Below are 23,817 nucleotides of genomic sequence, written 5' to 3'. Positions count from 1 at the left end.
ACAATCAAAATTGATACATATTCACCATAAAAGAAATATCTAGCATCAAAGGAATTTCAACAATTCAATATTGATTCAATACTAAACCAATAATAGGTAAATTCAAAGCATACATCTTCGAACATTCAACCATTCCTTTTCAAAAAGAACAATACTATTTATATATAATATTGGATGATTTACAAAACTTGCATAGTTATAAAATCCAGATAAAATGGTCATAGCATGATAAACATCAAAAACTACCAACCCTTAGCACTACTATGTTTCAAACTTAAATAACAAGCTATCCAAGAATCTCCCTAAAAACCTAATTCTCTGATAGTTAGAAGTAGTTATGAAAACCAACATGAAATAGGGTATACAGATCCAGTGCTTAACTTTTAAAACCATAAACTAAAAAGTTATTGAAAGAAATTAAACAAAAAGCCCTAATCATACATTGATTGGTCAAGTGATTTCCTCTTCTTCTAGCAGTTTAGTATCTTCAGCATCACCCTTCCCATGCACCAGCTTCCATGTCCTAAATGCATTCATGAATTTAGTCATGGAGGTCGTATTTGGATTCTTGATGCTCTATAGATGGTTCTTCTAGATGTCCTTTTCCAGCTTCATTTTGTTCATAGAATCTAGGTAACTAGGGAGTCACAAAGTGTAGATACCTAACATCACTTCATTTGTGGCCACTTGGAGAATTCAAATAATGTGAGATCAATTTATTCATTTATAGACTTCTAACATTATTAATGTTGTTTGATCATTATCTCTACATCAAAGCCTCCTTCTTTAAGTAGAGTAAGAAAATCCAAACTAATGGACTACAAATCCCTCCCTACTTGCTCCAATAATGCTTTGAAATATTTTTTGCATGATTACATACTTGAGATCATAGAAGTATAATTGGACACCCTTTAGGCTATATTCTTCCTCAAAACCTAAATCAATCCTAGGTCAATGTGTTGTAATATGTTTTATTAAATGAACTTTTCTGGTCCTAAATCTTTCACTTCCACCAATTGGATTAGCATGGCTGATAGTTTCTTGACTTGTATTTTCAATGTCCTAAATTGAACATGGGATCCATCAAGTACAATCACAACTAGAGAAATGATTTCACGCAAATTCTACATGAGTTTAGCGACTTGGTTCATTACTAGGTTAAACCAATTTGAAACTATAGATGTCATCATTTTTCCCTTCTTTAAGTATTCTAATAGCTACTAATTTTTAGGGGTGTTGGAATCAAAGGCAAGTTGAGACTGATTATCAAGGACTGAACTTTGTCCTTTCAATGAATTTATATATTCAACCATTGCATTATTTTCAGCTTCAAGTTTTCTCTTCTCAATTCCATCCTTCTATGATTGTAGCACAATTTTTTTTGTAGACGTCTCTACCCAGTGTTCTTTTTTTCATGGTTCATTATCCCTAAGTTCGTGTGCATAATTTCAAAGTTGCTCAGGTCTAGCTTGTTAGCTCTCTCTTTTTGGTTGTAAGTGGCTACATCAACTATGCTTCTCCTAGTAGCATATCAAAGTCTTAGCCATATTTTGGTCCTTTTGGGCTTGGAAGCCTTGTTAGTATATCTACTCATAGTATCATCAACTTGGAAGGAGACTAGAACCAAATTCCTTTCCTATTCACAAAAGCCATAAGCCAGTTAGGAGTGATAACATCTCGTTGCAATTTGGTAGCCTTTTCTGTGGTTTCTACAGTCTGCATCCTTGGTGGAGACAAACCCATAGTCATTTGAACTCTCTAGCTATTATCAATGAGCTCTCTACCTTGGTCTTTTTCTTGTTAACTGTCAACCTGAATTACTTGGTGAAACCATAATAGCATTGGAATTTTAGTTTTCTTGTTGCAATGAATTTTTTGCACAAGAGGTAGATTATAGATCCTTTTCTTAGAGATCCTTGATGACCTTCTGCTACCTACAATTTTAAGACAAACATTGGAAATGGGGTAAACTTGGACATTAGCACGTGTATCTTTTTCATTCTCAACAAAGACTTTATCTTTTAAATCACATTTGTTGTCCTTTCAAGAATATTATCTTCTTCTTAAGAATTCAAATCTATGGAAAAATTAACTAGTTCAATTTCTTAGGGAGATGGGATGCCTGTTGTGTCTTCTTCTATGTCTATAATATATATACCCAAATTCAATTGAAAATGGTGGATTTTTGAAATGGTGAGCCTATATAACCCCCTTCTCTTCACCTCAAACTCATTAGTATAACCTTCCCAAAAATCTTCCATAGTGGGTACATGTATAGTCCTTGCATGGGTGTCAAATAGGCTATGAATAATTCCTTTTCTCTCAAAATCTAGCCTAGCCTGATAAGAACCAAAACCAAATTTAACTAGATTAGAACTTATACATTTTGCATCTTCCATGCTTCCACATGTCAATTTACCTAGCATAAGTGGAAAATGATGTCACAAGCCTCTTTGGCTAAGAATTTATTTATCACAGTGACCAAGTGGCATACTACTTCTACCAAGATGAAACAATCAAGGGAAAATCTAGGAAGATGTATAGCTTCCTCATCAAAACCTCCTACTCTCAGATAAGTAAACCTTGGGAATTAGATGTATAAGTTACCAAAAGATTCTAGATGGGCCTTTGAGAATCAGGTGATAATCTATGTTTTAGGGAGCTTTTCAAGTCAAAACACAATCTTCTAGAAAAGACATCATGAACCATTCTAAATTCTTCCAAGATTTTGTCTTTGTCCAATGACGAGCAATAGTAATGTATGGTGATACTCTCAGTCCAAGGTTCATGTGGAAAATATTGCAAGTCCTAAGTGGTAGCTAGCATGTACATTAAATAGGATGACATGAAAAAGTCCTTTTTCAAATTTAAAGCACTTTTCAACTAATCTCTAAAAGAGCTAGCTATTAGTTCTACCCAGTCTAGAAATTGTGGACCTTATAACACAATTTGAATATAGAAATACATCCAATCTTCAAAAATAGAGACATCAAGAGACCCACAAATCCTATGTAAAAGAACTATTATGTCTTGAACCTGAGTAGTCATTAAGCTTTTCTTCAAGGTTTTGGATAACCTAGAACCACCTTTATAGAAGGAATTAGTCCAACTTTCAGCTATGACATTCCTATAATCACTTGCTTTCTAAGAAAATCTAGCCATAGACAAGGCCAGGGTAAGGTCAAAAAATTGTTGCTCTTCTAGGTGAAATAAGCTAGATAGTCTCCCTATCAATATTCAAAAAAACACTTCCATCTTTCTTTAATATATTTTCTTTAGAAACATTGTACATATGTATGCATTCTTGAACCAATTCTAGATAGGGATAATCTGGTGGAAAAGTGGAGGCCATGAGTAGGTTTGTGTCTAACACTTTAGTAGAGAAAGGTTTAGCTAGTCTTTCACATAATCTTTTAGAAACACTTCCCAAATCAACTCCTAACAAGTCTGTATCAGCTATTATGGGGGACCTACATTGCAAACTATGAGTGTTCCCAAATAGATTTAGTGTGGACTTCATGATTTAGGAACTTTACTTTGAATTCAAAAGCAAAGAAATAACTACAAATATGATTCACTCAACAGGCAAGAGAAAAATAACTAGAAAATGGAAGGATTACCTAAAGAGTGGTGATCATTTCAACTATGGAAGAAGGCTTCTTTTCTTCATTTTTCCTACAACTACTTGCCTTGAAAAAGAAAAAGAAATTTAGGGTTATTTTTATTAAAGGATAAAACTTCCCTTTTGATGCATCTCAAAAAAGAGGAAAGGGTTATTAATTATGTAGAGGATAGAAATAATTTTGGCATGCCATGAAGGAAAGATGATGGGAAATATTAGGTACTAAAATTAAAGTGGGAGGCAAGTACTTTCACTAAATTACCTCACTTTGCATGTGCCAAATCTTTATATCTACACCTTTAAATCAAAGGTCTACTGCAATCATTGATGGTAATCTTACTTCTACATTAATTACTTGTACTTACCTTTTAGATCATGATATCACCCATAACTATGTCATACATGACAAGGCAACCGGGTGTTGTGTGTCTTGTATACCACATGCATATGTAGCATGTTAAGTGGACCCACCGATGGACTTTTCTTTAAGGAATTAATGGCACATTGTACTCGTGAACTAGTTCCTTTGGTACAAGTGGTTCAATGTAACTTAGTGTTCTTTGAACTTGGTACAAGGAGTATAAACACTCATGAATTCTACCAAGAAGCCTTCTAAACCTTAATAAGATGGTGCTTTGGAAAATATCACTTTCAATTAAGGTTGGGTAAAAAGGAGGAGTTGGTCAAAAATTTAGCTTGAGGGAGGGATTTGCTAAAAACAAAGTAGGGTAGATATGAAAATGTTAGTACAACTTCATTTTTGGGTTTGACACTTAACAAAACCAATGGTTCAAACCAAAAATGTGAAAACAAGATTGAACAAAAGATAAAGAATGAAAATGGTGTCTTTCAAAAACATGAAGTAGCATCAACTCTGTCTAGGGACTAGTTTTCACATGAAAAATAGAGAACTTAGAAATTGGTTGGCATACCTAAAGAAAGAAAATGAAAAGAAAAACAAAGAAAACAAAAAAAAAAACAAAGCATGGATCTAAGCTAAAATATTTACAAGAAGGAGAACCCTTCTAAAATTTGAACAATTCCAAATCTTGTCCATTGTAGGTATATGGCAAGATTTCTCCACTTAGATATGAAAATTTCACCACATTAGGAGCAATCAATTAAATTACCTTGAAAGGACCTTTCCATAATGATTCAAATTTTCTATGACTTCATTTCTTTTCATTTCACTTATCCCAGAAAAGAACTTCATCATCAAGCATAAACTTCCTTGATCTTGCATTCTAATCAAAAATATTTTTCGTTTTCATCTAATGTTTTGTAATCTTGTCGACCATTTTTTTCCTCTCTTCCTCCAATTTTGTTAGGTGCATGTTTCTCTTTTCCAGGGATGACTAAAAGTAGGCATCTTCTATGACAATTTTTAATTTTGTAGCTGCAAGATTCAACAATAGAGATACTTTTGCATTAATTATGTACACCAATTAAAAATGATACATACCTATGGACCTCTTAGGAGAAGTCTTGTCTACCCATAATGCTTCAAATAACTTCTTGTGCCAATCTCTACCATTACTGCTCACTAATTTCTTCATGATGAAGACCAAGTTTTTGTTGCTTAACTCAGCCTAACCATTCCCTTGTGGGAACTAGTCTAAAGCATGTGCCAAGGTGATTCCATTTTCGTAGCAAAAAAGAGTGATGTCTTCAGAATAAGAATAAGAGGCATTGTTAGCAACTATTTTAGTGGGCATGTCAAATCTTACTAGAATATGATTCAAAAGAAAATTAGAGGTTACTTGAATATTTTCTTTCTTGGTAGCTATAGCTTCAACCCACTTAGTAAAATAGTCAATCAATGTCAGGATGAATAAATGCCTTGCACTTGACATTGTATTTATAGGCCCAATGAAATCGATGCCCCACTATTTAAAAGGTTCATCAATGAACACTAGTATAAGGGGGAGTGTTTCCAACTAAGGTTTACCTATAAATAACTTGCATTTTTCACACCCTTTGACATACAAATAGGCATCTCAAGACATGTTGGGCCAATAGAAACAATTCTCAAAATTTTAAAAGCTATAATAGATGAAGAAAAATGGCCTCCACATGTTTCTTCATGAAATTTCTTCAGTAATTACTTTTTTTGAACTTCATCAACACATCTTAGATATGTTCCATCTATTCCCTTCTTATATAATACACCTTGAGCAATTATGTATTTTGCAACTTTTAACCTCAAGTCTCTTCTTTCCCTAGGTGACATTCCTTTAGGATAGTCTCCATATGTTAAGTAGTATGCTACTTTGGAAAACCATGAGTCTGTGAGACTTACCAACAAAACTTGGGGTAATTCTTCTTTCGCATCTATAACAACAGTGTTTTCAGCAATTAATTTACACAAACCTTACTCTCTCACTAAGTTAGCTAGTTATATATCAATGTCATATTCTTATAGCTTAACTACCCAAGTTTCTCTTTTATTCAACCCTACATCTTGCTGAGTTAAAACACTCATCACAACAGTTTCATGTTCATAAACAACTAAATGAGAATGTATAATATAGTACCTGAATTTTTTAACAGCTTTGAACACCACAAAGGCTTGTTTCTCAATGAGTGAATATTTTAATTCACATTTCTTTAGGGGTACACTCATAAATGAAATAGGGAATTCATTACCTTGATCATTCTTCCATGTTAGGATGCCTAAAAATCTATGCTCAAATGCAAAACAATAAATGATGAAGTCTTTTTTAAAATCAAGAGTAACTAAGGTGGGTGCAAAAGCAATAGATCTCTTAATCTCATCAAATGATTTCTTACCTTCTACATTCCACTTGAAAAATTATTTCTCACTCATCATTTTGATTATGTATTTGGTGAGTTCAGCAAAATCTGGCATGAAAACTCAAAGGAAGTTAACTTGGCCAAAGAAAGATTTGACTCCACTTCTATCCACTAGAAGACTTAGTTGTTGAATTGCTTTTGCCCTCTTAGGATCTATCTAAATTCCCTTCTTTGACACAATGTGGCCTAAAAATTTCCCTTCTTCAACAAAAAAAAATTGACTTCTTAAGATTCAAAGATATCCCATGTTCCCTACATCTTTAGAGAACCATGAATAAATCTCTTCAATGATCCCTCCTTTTCTTAGAGAAAATTGTTAGATCATCCAAATAGATCACAATAATTTTATCTCTTAGATACTTAAAAGAGGAGGTCATGGCTCATTGAAATGTGGCACCAACATTAATGAGACCAAAAAGAATCCTATTATAGGTGAATTTACCCCAAGGAGTTATGAAGATTATTTTTTGTTGATCAATTTCAGCTACACTAATTTGATTATAACTAGAAAAATAATCAAGCATTGACATAATTTCTACTCTAGCTACCTTTTGTAACAAATGTTCCATTATGGGGAGCACATAGTTAACCTTGAGGCTAGCTTGATCTAAATTATGAAACTCTACTCAAATTCTTATTTCTTCATTTTTCTTTCACACTAGAAAAATGTTAGCCACCCAAGTAGAATAGTGAATAGGATAAATAATCTATGCTTTGAGCATCTTTTATACCTCTTTGAAAATTTCCTCTAAAACTTTAGGGTTGTAACTCCTGAACTTTTGTCTAAAAGGAAAACTTTTGGTTTCAACGGGATAGAATATTTGTATTCCCCATTCCTAAAGTTTTTAAAATCATCATAAATCCAAGAAAAAATGTCCTTAAAATTAATTAATAATTATTTGAGTTGGTCCTTTTCTTTTGCAGAACAATTTTTCCCAATAGAAATCAATTTCTGATCATTACCATCACCAATGTTAATCTTATCATACTCTTTACTCACTCCAAGATCTAGTCCTTTCTCTAGTATAAAACCTTCATTTTTTCATGAGAACATATTTTCAAGGGAAACCAGGCCATGAGGAATTCTATTGTGTTTTAACTAAACTACTTCTTGTTCATCAAGGGGAACTAATGGTTCTTCATCCAAGACCTTTGAAGATTCCTCAAAGTAAGATTCAACAAAACATCTATCACAAGTTAGGAATTGTTTAATTTGTTTATCATTGTCAAAGACTTACCAATGATTTACATTATCTGGCACACTAGGACACTAAACCATTTCAATCCTATATTGTTTTTGGTCAATTCTAGGTGTGTAAGGAGTAAAGAGGCTAACATAGTGAGAGAATCAACCTTAGAATTTTTGCTTCTAGGTATTGCTTTGATATTGAACACATCAAAAGATTCAATACCATCCCATACTAAATTTTAGTATTGTTTTAGGCATTCATGTTTTACAACATATAGGCCTCTAATCCATTTAACAATTAATTTTGCATTGCCTTTCACCATGAGTGATCTTATTCCTTTTAGCTTTTCTTCATGCAATCCTAGAAGAAGAGCCTCATACTCAGAAGTATTGTTAGTATTGCAAAAAACCAATTTGAAAGAATGTGTTAAGACATCTCCTTTAGGAGAGATTAGAATGACACCTACTCCTCACCCAATACTAGAGTAGCTTCCATCAAATTCCATATTCCATGTTTCATCTTCTTCCAATTGCTCTACGTCTTCTTTAGATTGAATAAAGTAGTTAGCAAATTGTCACTCTTGGTATAAAGTGTGAGACTTAGGATCATCCAAAGGGAAGACCATGTACTTTTTTTTATCTTCAAGGGTTAAGTGAACTTTCTTATTCCCAATAGGAACAACTACTTTAGACCAATCCATCTTTATTTCACCGCCCATATCTCTACAAAAATTTCTACTAAGTAACATCCTATAACTTGTTGGTATTTTTACCTTCAAAATAGTCAGTTTCAATCTTTTATCTGGATATGCTACTAAAATTGCTTGTTCATCTTTCACCTAACCTATTAGAGGTACTTGTTTGTCATCCATAGAGTAACACTTCCCATAGTTCTTAGTAAGAGTCAGGCCTAGGACTTTGCAACAGAAGAAGGCATTATGTTATCAGAGGCACCGGAGTCTATGATGCAATTACTAAGCTTCATTCCATTGAGCAACAAAGAAATATAAAAAGGATCAAGTTTTCTATCTTGGCCATCTATCTCTAGGATCATTATATTTTCAAAGTTTGTGGCTTGTCCTTGGATGTGTTTATTGATTTGGATAGGTGTCTTAGTAGAATTAGAGGTTTCCCCAATGAGTTGTGAATTATATTGTGATTCACCTTTAATGAATTCCACTAGTCTATCTAATTCCTCAGGGTTTGTTTTTAAATAATCAACATTAGATATAGTAATAGTAGAAGATTTGCAAAACTGAACTATATCAAAGGAAGTAGAAGAACTTGGATTTACAAAAAAATTCTTAGGGGTAGTATTTTCCATGCCTTTGGTAGAATCTTTAATAGCTTGAGATGGGTCTTTCATTTTTGCATCTTGTTTATTTGAGCTTGTCCTAGGATGAAATTTGGATGCTCTTTGTCCTCAAGTTATCATAGAGCATGTAGGGTCATTTGTAGCTAAAAAAAATCTCCATTTCTATTAGAATCATATTCATATTCTAGGAAGAAAGTATGTGAGGTACTTGTTTCGGGTGAATCTATTTCAACTTCAGTAACAATTCCATGTTGGCCTTTGGTCTCTTTCATTTGTAAATGTCTCAACAAATTTGTGCATGTTCCACCATCATGATCAGTGGTGATATGAAAAGAACACATCACCTCTTTATTGGGAGGAGCTTCAATCTATAGCCTATTTTGTGGACCAAGCAACTAATAAGCACCTTTTCCTTCTGTACATAGAAAGTGTTTCACCCAAATTGGTTTTGGCATTGGTTTGGGTAGGTGCTAGGTCTACCTTGCTGCCATTTTAGTCTAATGACATCATTACTAATTTATGGACCATGAGATTTGTACTTGTGGAAGTTTGAGGATTAGAATTTTGTACATCTCTTCTCCATTTCCTTGCTCTTATTAGATCATCTTCCAATTCAATGCCAACCTTTGGGTAGTGGCTGGATCAACTAGTACATTTCTTCTCATATGAAAAGAGATGTTAGGAGGCATTTCTCCTATGAAGAAACCCTTTTAATTTTCTAAATTGGGTCTTTAGGTTGCAAGGATCCTTTCTAGAAGTTTATTATATTTAGCCACAAATTCTCTCATGGGCTCGTGCATTTCCTTCTTAAGTTGAGACAATTGGATAAGGAGAGAATTCCCATTGCTAGGGTTTTTGAAATGTGCTTCAAAAGTATGAGTCATAGTATCCCAATTGGTTATAGAAACATAAGGGATGTGGTTAAACCAATCAAAAATAGCATCAATAAATATTTGAACAAAGAGTTGGACTACAACATTTTCAATAGGGACATCTATAGCTCCACAAGCTTCTTTGAAAGAGCTTAGATGATCTTCAACTAGAACTTTTTCATCTCTACCAAATTTAGGTAAAAGATCTTTAGCACCTTTAGGCATGGCTACAAGGTTTTCTCCAAGTTGGAGTGGTCCAATTTTTTGACCCCAGAAGCCCATAGTGGGAAGGACAATATTCAGAGGTTGGATGTTTAAAATATTAGATATAACAATATCAGGAATATCAAGATCTTGTAGAGATAGGCAAAGCTATGATGGTGGTGGGGAAGTAGGTCTACTAATTTACCATACTTTATTTTTCCTCTTGTGAGTATGATTAGGTTTAAAATCAATTAATTCTAGAGCTTCAAGTCATCATTGGTAGGACCTCTTTCCCTATTAGCTCTTGTGAATCTCTTTTCAGCCAACTTTCTTGGCCTCTTTATTTAGTTTCACTCTAGCCCTTGAGCCAATCTATTTACTACTATAGCTTCCTAAACCAAAAGAACTCATCTCAGTTGTTCACCAATTTCTTCTTCTCTTTTGAGGGCTTTGGCCACTTGAAGGTATTGTTAGTTATTTTTTCTTTCTCTCCAAGCTACTACATTCAAATTGAATATGATATCTTCTTGAGTGTTGTTAAAGCATGGATTAGGTTGTAGAATAGGGAAGGTATCATAATGAGGGAGTACCATATTGAAGCAAAATATCAATTTTTTAAGTATCAGATTATTAGGTCTTCTTCAAATGACTCCCCAGTAGAGTTGCAAAAAATCTACCAGCAAATAGATTTGTCTTTAAAATAAAAGAAAGGAATGGAAGGTTCTATGTGCAAGTTCACAAGATAAATATAATTTCCAACATTTGAGGAATTTTTACTTTCACAATTCCTCTCTAAATTTTGGTAAGGTTTAGATTCCTTACTAGATTTTCAATCAAAACTGCCTTTCAAATAAGAATTACTTTTAACCTAAAAGCAATAAGGCTTCACAACTATTCTTGATAGGGGGAACAAACTAATTAACAACAATGCAATAAATACAAATGCATACAAAAGAGAGAACACATAGTTTCTCTATCAATCACCTTTAGAAAAATAATCAAAATTGATACATATTCACCATAAAAGAAATATCCAACATCAAAGGAATTCCAACAATTCAATATTGATTCAATACTAAACCAATAATAGGTAAATTCAAAGCATACATCTTCGAACATTCAACCATTCCTTTTCAAAAAGAATAATATTGTTCATATATAATACTAGATGATTTAGAAAACTTGCATAGCTATAAAATTTAGATAAAATGGGCATAACATGATAAACATAAAAAACTACCAACCTTAACACTACTGAGTTGCAAACTTAAATAGCAAGCTATCTGAGAATCTCCCTAAAAACCCAATTCTTGGATAGTAAGAAGTAGTTATGAATACCAACATGAAATAGGGTATGCAGACTTAGAGTTTAACTTTTAAAATCATTGACTTAATTTTTTTTGAAAGAAATTAAACAAAAATCTCTAATCATCTATCGATTGGTCAAGCAGTTTCCTCTTCTTTAGCATCGTTAACATCTTAGCATCGCCCTGCCCATGTGCCAACTTTCACATCCTAAAGGCATTCATGAATTCATTCATGGTCATCGTATTTGGGTTCTTGATGCTCTATAGATGGTTCTTCTAGATGTCTTTGTCCAACTTCATTTTGTTCACAATATCTAGGTAACTAGGGAATCAAAAAGTGTAGATTCCTGACATCACTTCACCTTTGGCCACCTTGGAGAAGTCAAATGATGTGAAATCAATTTTTTCTTTTATAGAATTCATGCATTCTTCATGTTTTTTGATCATTATCTATTGATCAAATCCTCATCTTTTAAGGGAAGTAGGCAAAGTCAAACTAATGGACTGAAAATCCCCACCTACCTACTCTAGTAATGCTTTGAAATCTGTTTTGCATGATTGCATCCTTGAGATTGTAGAAGTATAATTGGATACCCTCCATGCTATATTCTTCCTTAGAACTTGAATTAATCCTCCATAAACATGTTGTAACGGATTCTCTTCGAGGAACTTTTCTAGTCCAAAATATTTCACTTCCACCAATTGGGTTACCATGAATGATAGTTTCTCAACCTTTATTTTCCAAGTCCTAGATTGAACATGGGATACATCACAACCAGAGAAATGATTTCATGCAAATTATGCATGAGTTTAGTGACTTGGTTCATTATCAGGTTAAACCAACTAGACACTGCAGATGTCATCATTTTCCCCTTCTTTAAATAATTTAATAGCAATTGATTTTTAGGGGTGTTGGAATCAAAGGCAAGTTGAGACTAATTAGTAGGGACTAAAATTTTTCCTTTCAATGAATTTATATATTCAGCCATTGCATTATTTTTAGTTTTTAGCTTTCTCTTCTCAATTTTATCCTTTTGTGCTTCTAGCACAATTTTTTTCGTAGACATCTCTATGCAATGTTCTTTTGTTTCATGGTTCATTACCCCTAAGTCAGTGCACATAATTTCAAAGTTTCTCAAGTCCAGCTTATCAGCTCCCTCTTTTTTGTTGTAAGTGGCTACTTCGGCTATGCTTCTACCAATAGCACTATCAAAGGTTATCTTGCTTGTGCTTTTGGTCATTTTGGGCTTGGGATCCTTGTTAGTATAGCTACTCATGATATCATCAACTGGAAAGGATATTGGAACTAGACTCCTTTTCCTATTCACAGAAGCCACAAGCCAATTAGGATTGATAGCATCTCATTGCAATTTGATAGCCTTTTCTAGGGTGTCTACAATCTGCATCCTTGGAGGAGACAAACCCAAGTCATTTGAACTCTCTAGCTATTATCAATGAGCTCTCCACCTTTGTCTTTGTCTTGTTCTCCATCAACTTGAATCACTTGATGAAAACTTACTGGCACAGACATTTTAGTTTTCTTGCTAGAGTGAGTTTTCCACACAAGAGGGTGATTATGGATCTTGCTCTTAGAGATCATTGATGGCCTTCTACTACATGAAATTGTAATACCAACATTAGAAACAAGGTCAACCTAGAAATTAGCACGTGTATATTTTTTCATTCTCAACGAAGAATTTGTCTTTTTAATCACATTTATTGTCCTTTCAAGAATATTGTCTTCTTCTTTACAATTCCAATCTATAGAAAAATTAACTGGTTCAATTTTTTGGGGAGCTAAGATGCTTATCCTATCTTTTTCTATGACTATAATATCTATACTCAAATTCAATTGAAAATAATGGATTTGTGAAATGATGAGCTTGGATAACCCAGTACTCTTCACCTCAAACTCATCAGTACAATCTTCCCAAAAATCTTCCATAGTGGGTACATGTATATTCTTTGCATGGGTGTCAAACAGGCTATGAATAATTCCTTTGCTCTCAATATCTAGCCTAGCCTGATAGGAACCAAAACCAAATTTAACCAGATTAGAACTTATACATTTTCATCTTCCATGCTTCCACGTGTTAATTTACTTAGCTTAAGTGGAAAAATGATGTCACGAGCCTCTTCGGCTAAGAATGTTTTTATCAAAGTGGCCAATTGATGTGATACTTTTGCCAAGATGAAACAATCAAGGAAAAATCTAAGAAGATGTATAGGTTCCTCATCAAAACCTCCTACTCTCAGATAAGTAAACCTTGAGAATTGGATGTATAAGCTACCAAAAGATTGGATGAGCCTTTGAGACTCAGATGATAATCTATGTTGTAGGGAGCTTTTCATGTCAAAACACAATCTTCTAGAAAATACATCATGAACCTTTCTAAAGTCTTCCAAGACTTTTTCTTTATGCAATAATGGATAATAGTTATATATGGTGATACTCTCAGTCTAGGGTTCATGTGGAAAATATTGAAAGTCCTAAGTGGTAGCTAGCATGTACATTAAATAAGATGATGTGAAAAGTCCTTTTTCAAATTTAAAGCACTTTTCAATTGATCTCTGAGAGAGCTAGCTATTAATTCCATGTAGTCTAGAAATTGTGAACCTTTTAACATAATTTGAATATAGAAGTACATCTAATCTTTAGAAACAAACACATCAGGAGACTTACAAATCCTATGTAAAAGAACCATTATGTCTTGAACCTTAGTAGTTATTAGGCTCTTCTTCAAGGTTTTGGGTAACCTTGAACAACCTTTATAGAAGGACTCGGTCTAGCTTTTTGCTAGGAAATTCCCATAATCACTTGCTTTCTTAGAAAATCTAATTGCAGACAAGGCTGAGGTAAGGTTACGAAATTGTTTCTCTTCTAGGTGAAATAAGCTAGATATAGTCTCCCTATTGATATTCAACAAAAAAAATTCCATCTTTCTTCAATATATTTCCTTTAGACACATTGTACATATGTATGGTCTCTTGAATCAATTTTGGATAGGGATAAGTTGGCAGAAAAGTGGGGTCCATGAGTAGGTTTGTGTCTAACACTTTAGTAGAGAAAAGTTTAGCCAATCTTCCACATAATCTTTTAGAAACACTTACCAAATCAAATCCTAACAAGTCTATATTAGCTATTATTGGGGACCTACATTGCAAACTATAAGTGTTCCTAAATAGATGTAGTGTGGACTTCATGATTTAGGAGCTTTACTTTGAATTTGAAAGCAAAGAAATAACCACAAGTATGATTTGCTCGATATGCGGGAGAAAAATAATAAAAAAAGGGAAGTATTACCTAAAGAGCGACGACCATTCCAACTATGGAAGAAGGCTTGTTTTCTTCATTTTTCCTTTGACTATTTTTCTTGAACAAGAAAAAAAACTCAATGTTCCTTTTTTTAAATTAGAAAATTTCCCTTTTGATGCATCTCAAAAAAGAGGAAATGGGTATTAATTATGTAGAGGACAGAAATAATTTTGGCATGCCATGAAGGAAAGATGACAGGACAAATTAGGTACTAACATTAAACTGAGAGGCAAGTACTTTCAAATAATTACCCCTTTACATGTGCCAAATCTTTATTTTTGCACCTTTAAATCAAAGCTCTAGTGTGATCATTGATGGAGATCTTACTTCAACATTAATTGCTTGTACTTACCTTTTAGATCATGACATTACCCATGACCATGTCATACATGACTAGGCAACTAAGTGTTGTGTGTCTTATATACCACATGCATACATGGCATGTTAAGTGGGCCCACAAAGGGACTTTGCTTTGAGGAATGAACAATGCATTGAACTCATGAACTAGTTCCTTTGGTACAAGTGGTTCAATGTAACTTAGTGTTCTTTGAACTTGGTATAAGGGGAATAAAAGGTTCAAGGAGTACAAGGAGACTCATGAATTCTACCAAGAAACCTTCTAAACCTTAATAAGATGGTCCTTTAAAAAATAACACTTTCGGTTAAGGTTGGCTGAAGAGGACTTGGTCAACAATTTAGCTTGAGGGAGGAATTTTCCTAAAACAAAGTTGGGTAGATATGAAAATGTTAGTACAACTTCATTTTTGGGTTTGACACTTGATAGAACCAATGGTTCAAACTAAAAATGTGAAAATAAGAGTGAACCAAAGATAAATAATGAAAATGGCGACTGTGAAAAATATGAACTAACACGTCTGAAGATGTTTCTAGGGTCTTTATAAAGATCGAGAGTTAAGGGGTCAGAAAAAGCAATATGAAGCCTTCTTCTGCTGCCATTATCTCAATTCTTCTACTGCCATTATCTCAACCATAATGAATTTAAGAGTGTTGTCAAGTGTACAACTTGTTGTAGTTTAAAGTTAAAAGAAATTTGCCATATATTATGTGAGTGCACAAATGTCAATCTAGTGGCTTATTATGAATTAACAGATGCATCAATATATTTATAAAAGCTTGTATTTGTCATAAGTTAATTTAATAGTTAGAAAATAGTTAAATTAATAGTTAGGAAATAGTGAGAATATGTGTGTGTGTGTGTGTGTGTGTATTTTAATCAATGGTTGGTTAATATTTTAGTTCTTAATTTTGTTGAATGATAAGATTGTTTGGTAAGTTGATTTAGTTGTAACAAGAAATTATAAGGGATAGAAACTATGTAGAATTATTTTTCAAAATATCATGTGTAGAAGTGGTAAGAATTATATAAATACAAGATTTATTATAATTTGATTGGTAAGATTCAATTCATCTTATAAATATTCTTTTATCAAAAAAATTATATGCTTTTGAAAATGATAATAACTAGTTAATTGAGGTTTAATAATTTTAGATTTATAGGTTGTTAATGTATTTTAATATTTCATTTAAAATTAGGAGAGAACTAGCCATTATTGTCATTTAATAATTATGTTTATAAAGTTGATTTGGTAATTAGATAGATTGATTCTCGAAAAAGTTTACATAAAATAAAAATAAATTTTATATTTTTTAAAATTTTCATATTTATAATCAATAATAAATTTATATTTATCATATGTTACTATTGTAACTTTATTCATTATCTTTTACAAGATTAATATTTTAATATATATTTTGTCCTCAAATATCATCATACTATAAGGGTAGTGGTTATCGTTCTTATAAGACCCAAAATGTTTGAGCCACCAAGCTTAGGTAAAACAAATTTTATGATTTAAAAAATTAAAAATCTAACACAAACATTAGAAAACTTAAAACTTATAATTAAAAATAGAAATACTTAGAGTTCATTGGTTGAAGTAGAAAAAAATTAATCACAAATACAATAATAGCTTCATGTTAATGGAATGGAAGAATAAGTTGTGTATTATTGATGTAAAATGTATATGTTTTTCAATTAATGATCAAACTTTATTTAATTTTTAACTAACTTTTATATATTAAATTTTCTAGGTAACGGTCTTGGAGGTTAAAATGTATATATTTGTATTCTATTTAAAAATAATATATACATAGATTATCAAATTTGTAAAAATAATTATAAGAACTCTAAAACTTAATTCAAATAAAATAATAATAATATTTTTGATCAAGAGTTATTCTTTTTAGAAAAAAAATTGTATTTCACTTGAGAAGAAAAGAACATGTAGACTTGATTTTTATTGTAAAATAGGTGATACAGTGGAAACAAAAGATAATTATGTTCTTAAAATAAGCAAGATGCGCAAGTAGAGAACATTTTCTATAAAGTATGAATTATTGTCAGATATAAATTCTGACCATTTCATACTAAATAGGTCTAGAGAACCAACCATCTTTTTGCAATTCAAATTTTCAATGGCACGAGACCTCATGAGAAAGTTACATGTAGGATTTAAACGACAAGAAAAAATATATTCTAGAGTAATCTCAGCATCACTTGCCATTTCAATGCATAGTCCAAAGGAGATAGGGAAACCTTCCTTGTTTTTTTGGAGCAAAAGCTTTTAGAAGAAACAAATGACCTCCAAAATAGATAAGTTGAGATGATAGAGATTTACGCTTATCAAGCAATGTTAAGCATTCATTTCTTTTTATATTCCAGAATATCATGCACTCCTTGTGAGGTTCATCAATCTTCACAATCCTGATAGGTTTATTAATGTAAGCTCGTTCACGAAACATTTCATGGTTAAATTCTTGTGAGTTGCGACTTTTCCTTCTATATGTAGATTCATCTTTGTAAAGAAGTGCTTCCAGCATTAATTTCAATGTACCCACATAATCAAATTCTCCACTTGAAAATACTTCTTTCAACTTCTCCTTGGACATATAGGGGAAATGTAACAAGTAGACTAGCTTCTTGTTCAACACTTCTCTTCTTTCAACATCATTTGGATAATGTTTTCTACTCCACTCCATGACAAAATCATAAAGGATGTCTTCTGATCTAACTTGCAAATCATCACTCGACAAAATCTCTTGAAGGACGGGCAAAGTTATTTCTCCTTCAAAGCTACAACATTTTCAATATTGAATAGTTAACATTAGACCTAAGATCTTTCTTAAAGTAAGATTTTAAATAATGAAAGAAGATAAACTAAAATGAATATTGGTAGAGGTACATGAAATACAATACTTAAGAGATGTAACAACTCTTTTTGTTGGTCTACAAGGTATTAACATGTTAATATTATTTTTTCCAAGAAAACTTACCCTTGAATCATCATAAAGTTCTGTTCATGAAATCTTTTTGCAGCATTAATCAATGGTTGAACTCTTTTTGTTGGTGTACAAGGTATTAACATGTTAATATTATTTCTTCCAAGAAAACTTACCCTTGAATCATCATAAAGTTCTGTTCAAGAAATCTTTTTGCAGCATTAATCAATGGTTGAACTGCATCAGCTGTATGCAAATTAGATGGTAGACTCATAATCAGTAATGCATTTTCTATTGTTATTGGCGGACTCAAGGCATTGATGCAATGATGCACACATGATATAACCTCAAATTTATGGGCAACCATCAACATATCCAGTAGTGCAATTGTTGTCCTGGCTTTGAGCTTTCCACAATACATAAAATTTAATAGATCCATAAAAGCCTCTTCTTCTGCAATTACCCAACTTTCTATGTATGTTAGCAGTTTGAACATTCATATAAATTACTTATGTTTGAGAGAAAGTAGTGTTGAAGTAAATATACCTGCACTATTTAAATGAAGAGTAACAACTCTTTGTCTAAATTCAACTGTACCATCTGAAAAAAGCTTCATTTCACAAGAAAAAATTGAAGTGTCAAATTGTGATATTACTACAAATTATAACTAATTTTTTTAATCGAATTACTCAACCAATATCATAAAAATAAATATTTTATTTTCCAGGCGTTTTAAGTCATAAAGAAAAGTATACAGCTCAAAAAGTGTTACACTTAAGGAGGTGAAACATTCCTACATTGTAAAAATATGGGCTTTTTGCAGCCAAAATTGCTGAGCTGACATGTACATTAACGACTTTGGTGGAGGAAAAGCAATCCATCTCGGTGGTAAAATCACTTTCTGTCAACCAAATATACCAAACATAATATTATTGAAGAGCTGATATGTTATTTGGTTATATGGTATTGAAAGGAAGAGATCAAACATACAGTTCTTATAAGGACTTACCATTTGAAGACATATGGAAAGGATCTTTGAAAATAGCAGGTGTTGATTTGGGTGAAAAGAATTCTTCTCTATCATAAACAACGCCAGACATGATCTCAATTCGCAGTAAACGATCAGAAAATGCCACATTGTTCAAGGCGAAGGAGAAGTTTTCTTCTGCTGACATTATCTCAACAACAATGAACTCAAATTAAGTGTTATCACTGCAGAGTATATATTCTTTACAACTTGTTGAAGATTTATGGTGTGTATTGTTTTTTTTTGGGTTTCTCTCTTAAAGGTGAAACTAATTAAAATGCAAAGTTTTAGACATTTTTATACTGAGTAGAGAATTTTCAGAGTTTATATAGACACCGTAATGACATGTCCAAGTACAAAGGATGCGTCAATTTGGTGATAGCTATTGTAGTTTCTTAATGAAAAGCTCCGTTTATATTTTGAGAATATATAACAGATATTTGCTTGATGTTGTTTAGAAAATAGCTTTGATTTCGATTGATTTCACATTATTATTTAACAAATTTGTTTCATGTTTATTCGAAATGTACACGTTCTCTGATATATTCTATGTTATTCAAGTATTTTAGTAATGATTGACAATTCATTGTTTTTTAAGAATGATTTTACTGATTGATCATTTGTGATTTGGGAATGAAAATTGCCATACTGACTGAATTGTAGTTATGGATGGTCAGTAGAGTGTCTTTGCAGGTTTATTATTTTTATGGTAATTTGAAATTTTGTAAACTCCATATAACATTGAATTTATTTCTTGTATTTATGTGCCAGTTAAAACTATATTTAGATAGAGGTTAGATACTAGTGGACTGAAGAAATAGTCTCACGGTTTTATTTAATTAATATAGATCAATTGATAGAATATAGTATTCATTGGTTAAATTATAAAATTAAATAGATAACTGATTATGTCAATTATTATAAAACAATGATTATGTTGACAATTAATTTTGATTGTTAGCATTTTCTCATGTTTCAAAGGGAGTGAGAGTGTAGTTGGGAGCATGCTTTAGTGATAGAAGTAACTCATCTTGGTGAAATTAAAGTTTCAATATTTGAGTAATTCTATAATTTTATAAAAAATACATAAATATAATAAAATCAATTTTAAACAGGTTTAGAGAAATTGATGATCTAGCACAATGTGTGTTATTTTGAATAGATTGGTTGTCTTCAAATATTTCATTAAAGAAGTTCCAAACTAAATGAGAATAGACACCAAATACAAGTTCATCATTCCAACTATATATAGATGTACCTACATGCATGTTAATCCGAGACATCCAAATTCTTTTCAAGCATATTGGAAATGTATCTCATATGAAATTCTATGAATTTGACTTTTTAGATGGGTAAATAATTATCCTTAATTAATATACTATTTAATATTTAAATTATTATAATAAATAAATAAAATTAAAATGATTAGTAATATTTATTATATTCAATAGAAATATTATAAATTATAAATTCTTTTTAAATATATATATAAAGAGATAAAATAGAAATATATACAAGAAATATGACATGTAGGAATGTTATTAGTACTACCACTATCCACAATCATATTCCAACATTTACCTTTTGATTTACATCAGACTTTGAACAAACTTCTGCTCTGACAAGGTTTCAACACCTTCTTACTAAGTAGTACTCATCGAGCCAAAAAGTTTTCCTCTACCCCAGGTTCATTCTCCAACATTTTATTCACCACAACATTCCTATTATCACCAACCTTTCTATTTACATGGGGACATTCAAATGATCTATGTTCTCCACATTTGTAGCAAGTACCTATAAATCCATCTCTACATGTTCTTCTCTTTAGTTCAATAGGTTACAGTCCATCCTCAACCATTGATTTTTCTATCACAAAGTGTTCTTTCTTCTCCTTCCTTTGGGAATTACCTTGATGTCTCCTCTTCAACTTATCTTCTTCCTTTAGGGAATACTAATAATAATTTGCAATTGAATCAATCTACAATAGACAAATCTCATCTTGGATAGTGAATCTCAAACCATTAATATATCAAGCCACCTTTTCCTTATAAAGTTCTCTATGTCCAGACCAAATAGTCAACTTGTAAAACTCCTTAGTATAGTCTTTTGCACTAATCTCCTTCTACTCCAAGTTCTATAACTTCCTAAATAACTTAATTTTAGAGTCGACAAGAATAAACTTTTCCTTCAATTTTCCGCCATCAACCTCCACCAAGTGATCTTCATCTCACGTTCTTCTTCTTTATCTTGCTACACTTCTTTCCACCACAAAGAAACATGCCCCTTCAACTTAGTCTATGTTATCCTCACTCTAAGAGGGTCTCTAATATCTTCCAACTCAAATTAGTCTTCTAGCTCATCGATCCAATTAATCAAGTCCTCGATTTTTAGTGTACCTAATTAAAAATTAGAAACCATTAGAAACCTCTATTTGATACCTTATACTCAAATGTGCTATAGATATTTCCAATTGATGATCTCTATCTTCCATAGATCTATCAAACCAATTCACTCTATCTTCTCTACTAGATCTAACATCCTTAAAGTCTTCAAAAAAATCTTCATAACCATCCTCTGTCCCAAGGTTCCTTGACAAATAAGTTATAGCCATCATGATTTCCATGACCATCTCATTCTTCATTGTTGGCATCTTAGATCTAATATATGATCTAACCTTCCCATTATCTTGGTCTTTACTGCATCATGGAGATCTGCAATCACCACAAGGTCTAGTATTCTTAGAGGAATCTTCCAAAATCTTTGAAAATCCATAGCAAAAAATCCCAACTAACCACCTTGTGACAAACCACAGAGTTGTCTAGAAGTAAGATTACAACCTATTACCTTGCACAAACAACTAAGCTAGGGTTTCAAAAGTGTGGGATTGCATATCTATAATACAATTTGTACAAAATCTCTAGCTTCTCCCAACCAAATTGTAAGAATTTGGCTTAGAACAAAATTCACCCAAGACCAAGGAACCCAAACATAAGTGCAATAGTAGACCAAAGAGAGAGTATGATCAGAATGATGATATATTCATTCAATATGCTATATGAAAGTACACTAGGAGTGCCTACATATAAAAGCCTCTAGAGAGCTTCTAGAATGCATAGAAGTCAGCAACATGATAAGTCATACAACCAAGCACATGCCCACTAGATATGGGTTATCCTCCATTAAGCATGGAAGTAAGTACGATGATGTGAGGATAAACTTACAATGGTGTAGCATGAAAATCAATGTTGTAGACAACATTTGCTAAAAAGGGAGTGCGAATAACTATGTTATCAACATGACAACTTAGTAAATGATGAAAACTCTAGTGTTATAGACACCATGTGCTGAAATAGAGTTGCATACTTCTGTGTTGTCAACATGACAACTCATGAGAGTGCACAAACTCCTAAGTGTCTCACCTAAATAAATAATAAAATAATGCATTAACCTAAGTAAACTTAAGTAAGCATAAATAGTAAATACTTATTTACACCAACACACCCCCTCCCCCCCTTAAGTGCAACTTAGGGGAATGCCCTTAAACTTATGAAATCTAGGATGCAATGCAGGATGGGTCTCGGCTACTAGGCCATGATAGGTACCCATGTACATATTGATATGCAATCTCTCATAAAGCAGAGAAAGAGGGAAAACCTCATGGGAAAAATCCTCCCCCAAAAAAAGAGAGATGAAAAACACACATGTTGTATGGATGGATGGAGTAATCAAGACACCAAACCCCCCCCTTATGACATACATCTAGTATATACAATAGATAATGCTGAGAAGAGAAAGAGAGATAGGATAGGCTCCTCCCCCAAAGAAGAATGCCAACTAGTGACTGCTCTGATGAAGAAGCTGATCCAAGACTGCAGAATGGTGTTCCTCTCCTTAGGAAGAAACAAGGCCAAGGGTACAAATGAGACACTTCCACTATGTGTTGAAAGAATCCCATGGATAAGTGATGTCTCCAGAACCTACTCAACTAGCTGAAGAACCTATCTCAAGGAACTATCTATCTCCTTAGCTAATGAAGAAGCCCTCTGCAATTGCTGATCATAAGTATCCACAATCACTTCAACCTATAATGATCAATCATGTAGAGAATGAACAAGATGGTTAGATGGAGCCCTCATGACAACTAAAGAAGGTGCTACTGCATCAAGAAGAAGAGGCAGATCATCAATACTGTCCCCCAAATCTATCATTGAAGTTGGACCTGGAAGAATGCATGTACCCTATTGTGTTGCACCTATCACTATGGCTATATATGCATGTGGAGAATACTGATGTAGTGACCTCTCATTGTAATTGTCGATAGAACCCCATGTGTATAAATATGTTGAAGCACTCTTGTTAATGTCACTATCAGTTTCCACATGGTATGATGTGTGGAGATGATTAGATGACAAGATTGGTGAACTTTCCTCAAAGTGTACATCCTTCTCCACAAAAATCTAATTTGTCTCTAGATCCAATAGTTTGTATGCCTTCACACCATCTTCATAACAAATGAAAGTACAAGGCTTACACATAGTATGTATGCATCCCCTGGAAGATGTGTTTTCCCATGTAGGACAACCAAAGACTCAAAAGTGTGTCACAATAGTTTTTCTACCATGCCATGCCTCAAAAGGAGTCTTTCCATCTAAGGCTAGATGAGGAGATTGATTAAGAATGTGAGTGGCACTACTAATTGGTTCGACTTCTAGTGATGGATCTAGAGACTTAGCTTGTATCATGCAACTTGCCATAGATTTGAGAGTGTGGATCCTCAATGCTACAACATTTTTCTTATGTGGACTGAATGCTAGTAGATTCTGAAGATTAATTCGCTCAAGTCTACAAAAT

At 32.7% G+C, this 23,817-nt stretch overlaps 1 pseudogene; it reads right to left on the bottom strand.

Annotated features, from left to right (window-relative positions):
* Positions 1-16,996: 16,996 nt before the first annotated feature.
* On the bottom strand, positions 16,997-20,533 carry LOC149559499 (BTB/POZ domain-containing protein POB1-like; annotated as a pseudogene).
* Between the last annotated feature and the right edge of the window lie 3,284 nt (positions 20,534-23,817).

Source organism: Cupressus sempervirens, chromosome 5, assembly GCF_028749045.1.
Source record: "Cupressus sempervirens isolate cs-2001-9-10 chromosome 5, ASM2874904v1, whole genome shotgun sequence".
NCBI classification, from domain to species: domain Eukaryota; kingdom Viridiplantae; phylum Streptophyta; class Pinopsida; order Cupressales; family Cupressaceae; genus Cupressus; species Cupressus sempervirens.
This window is presented reverse-complemented; position numbering and strand designations above follow the sequence as displayed.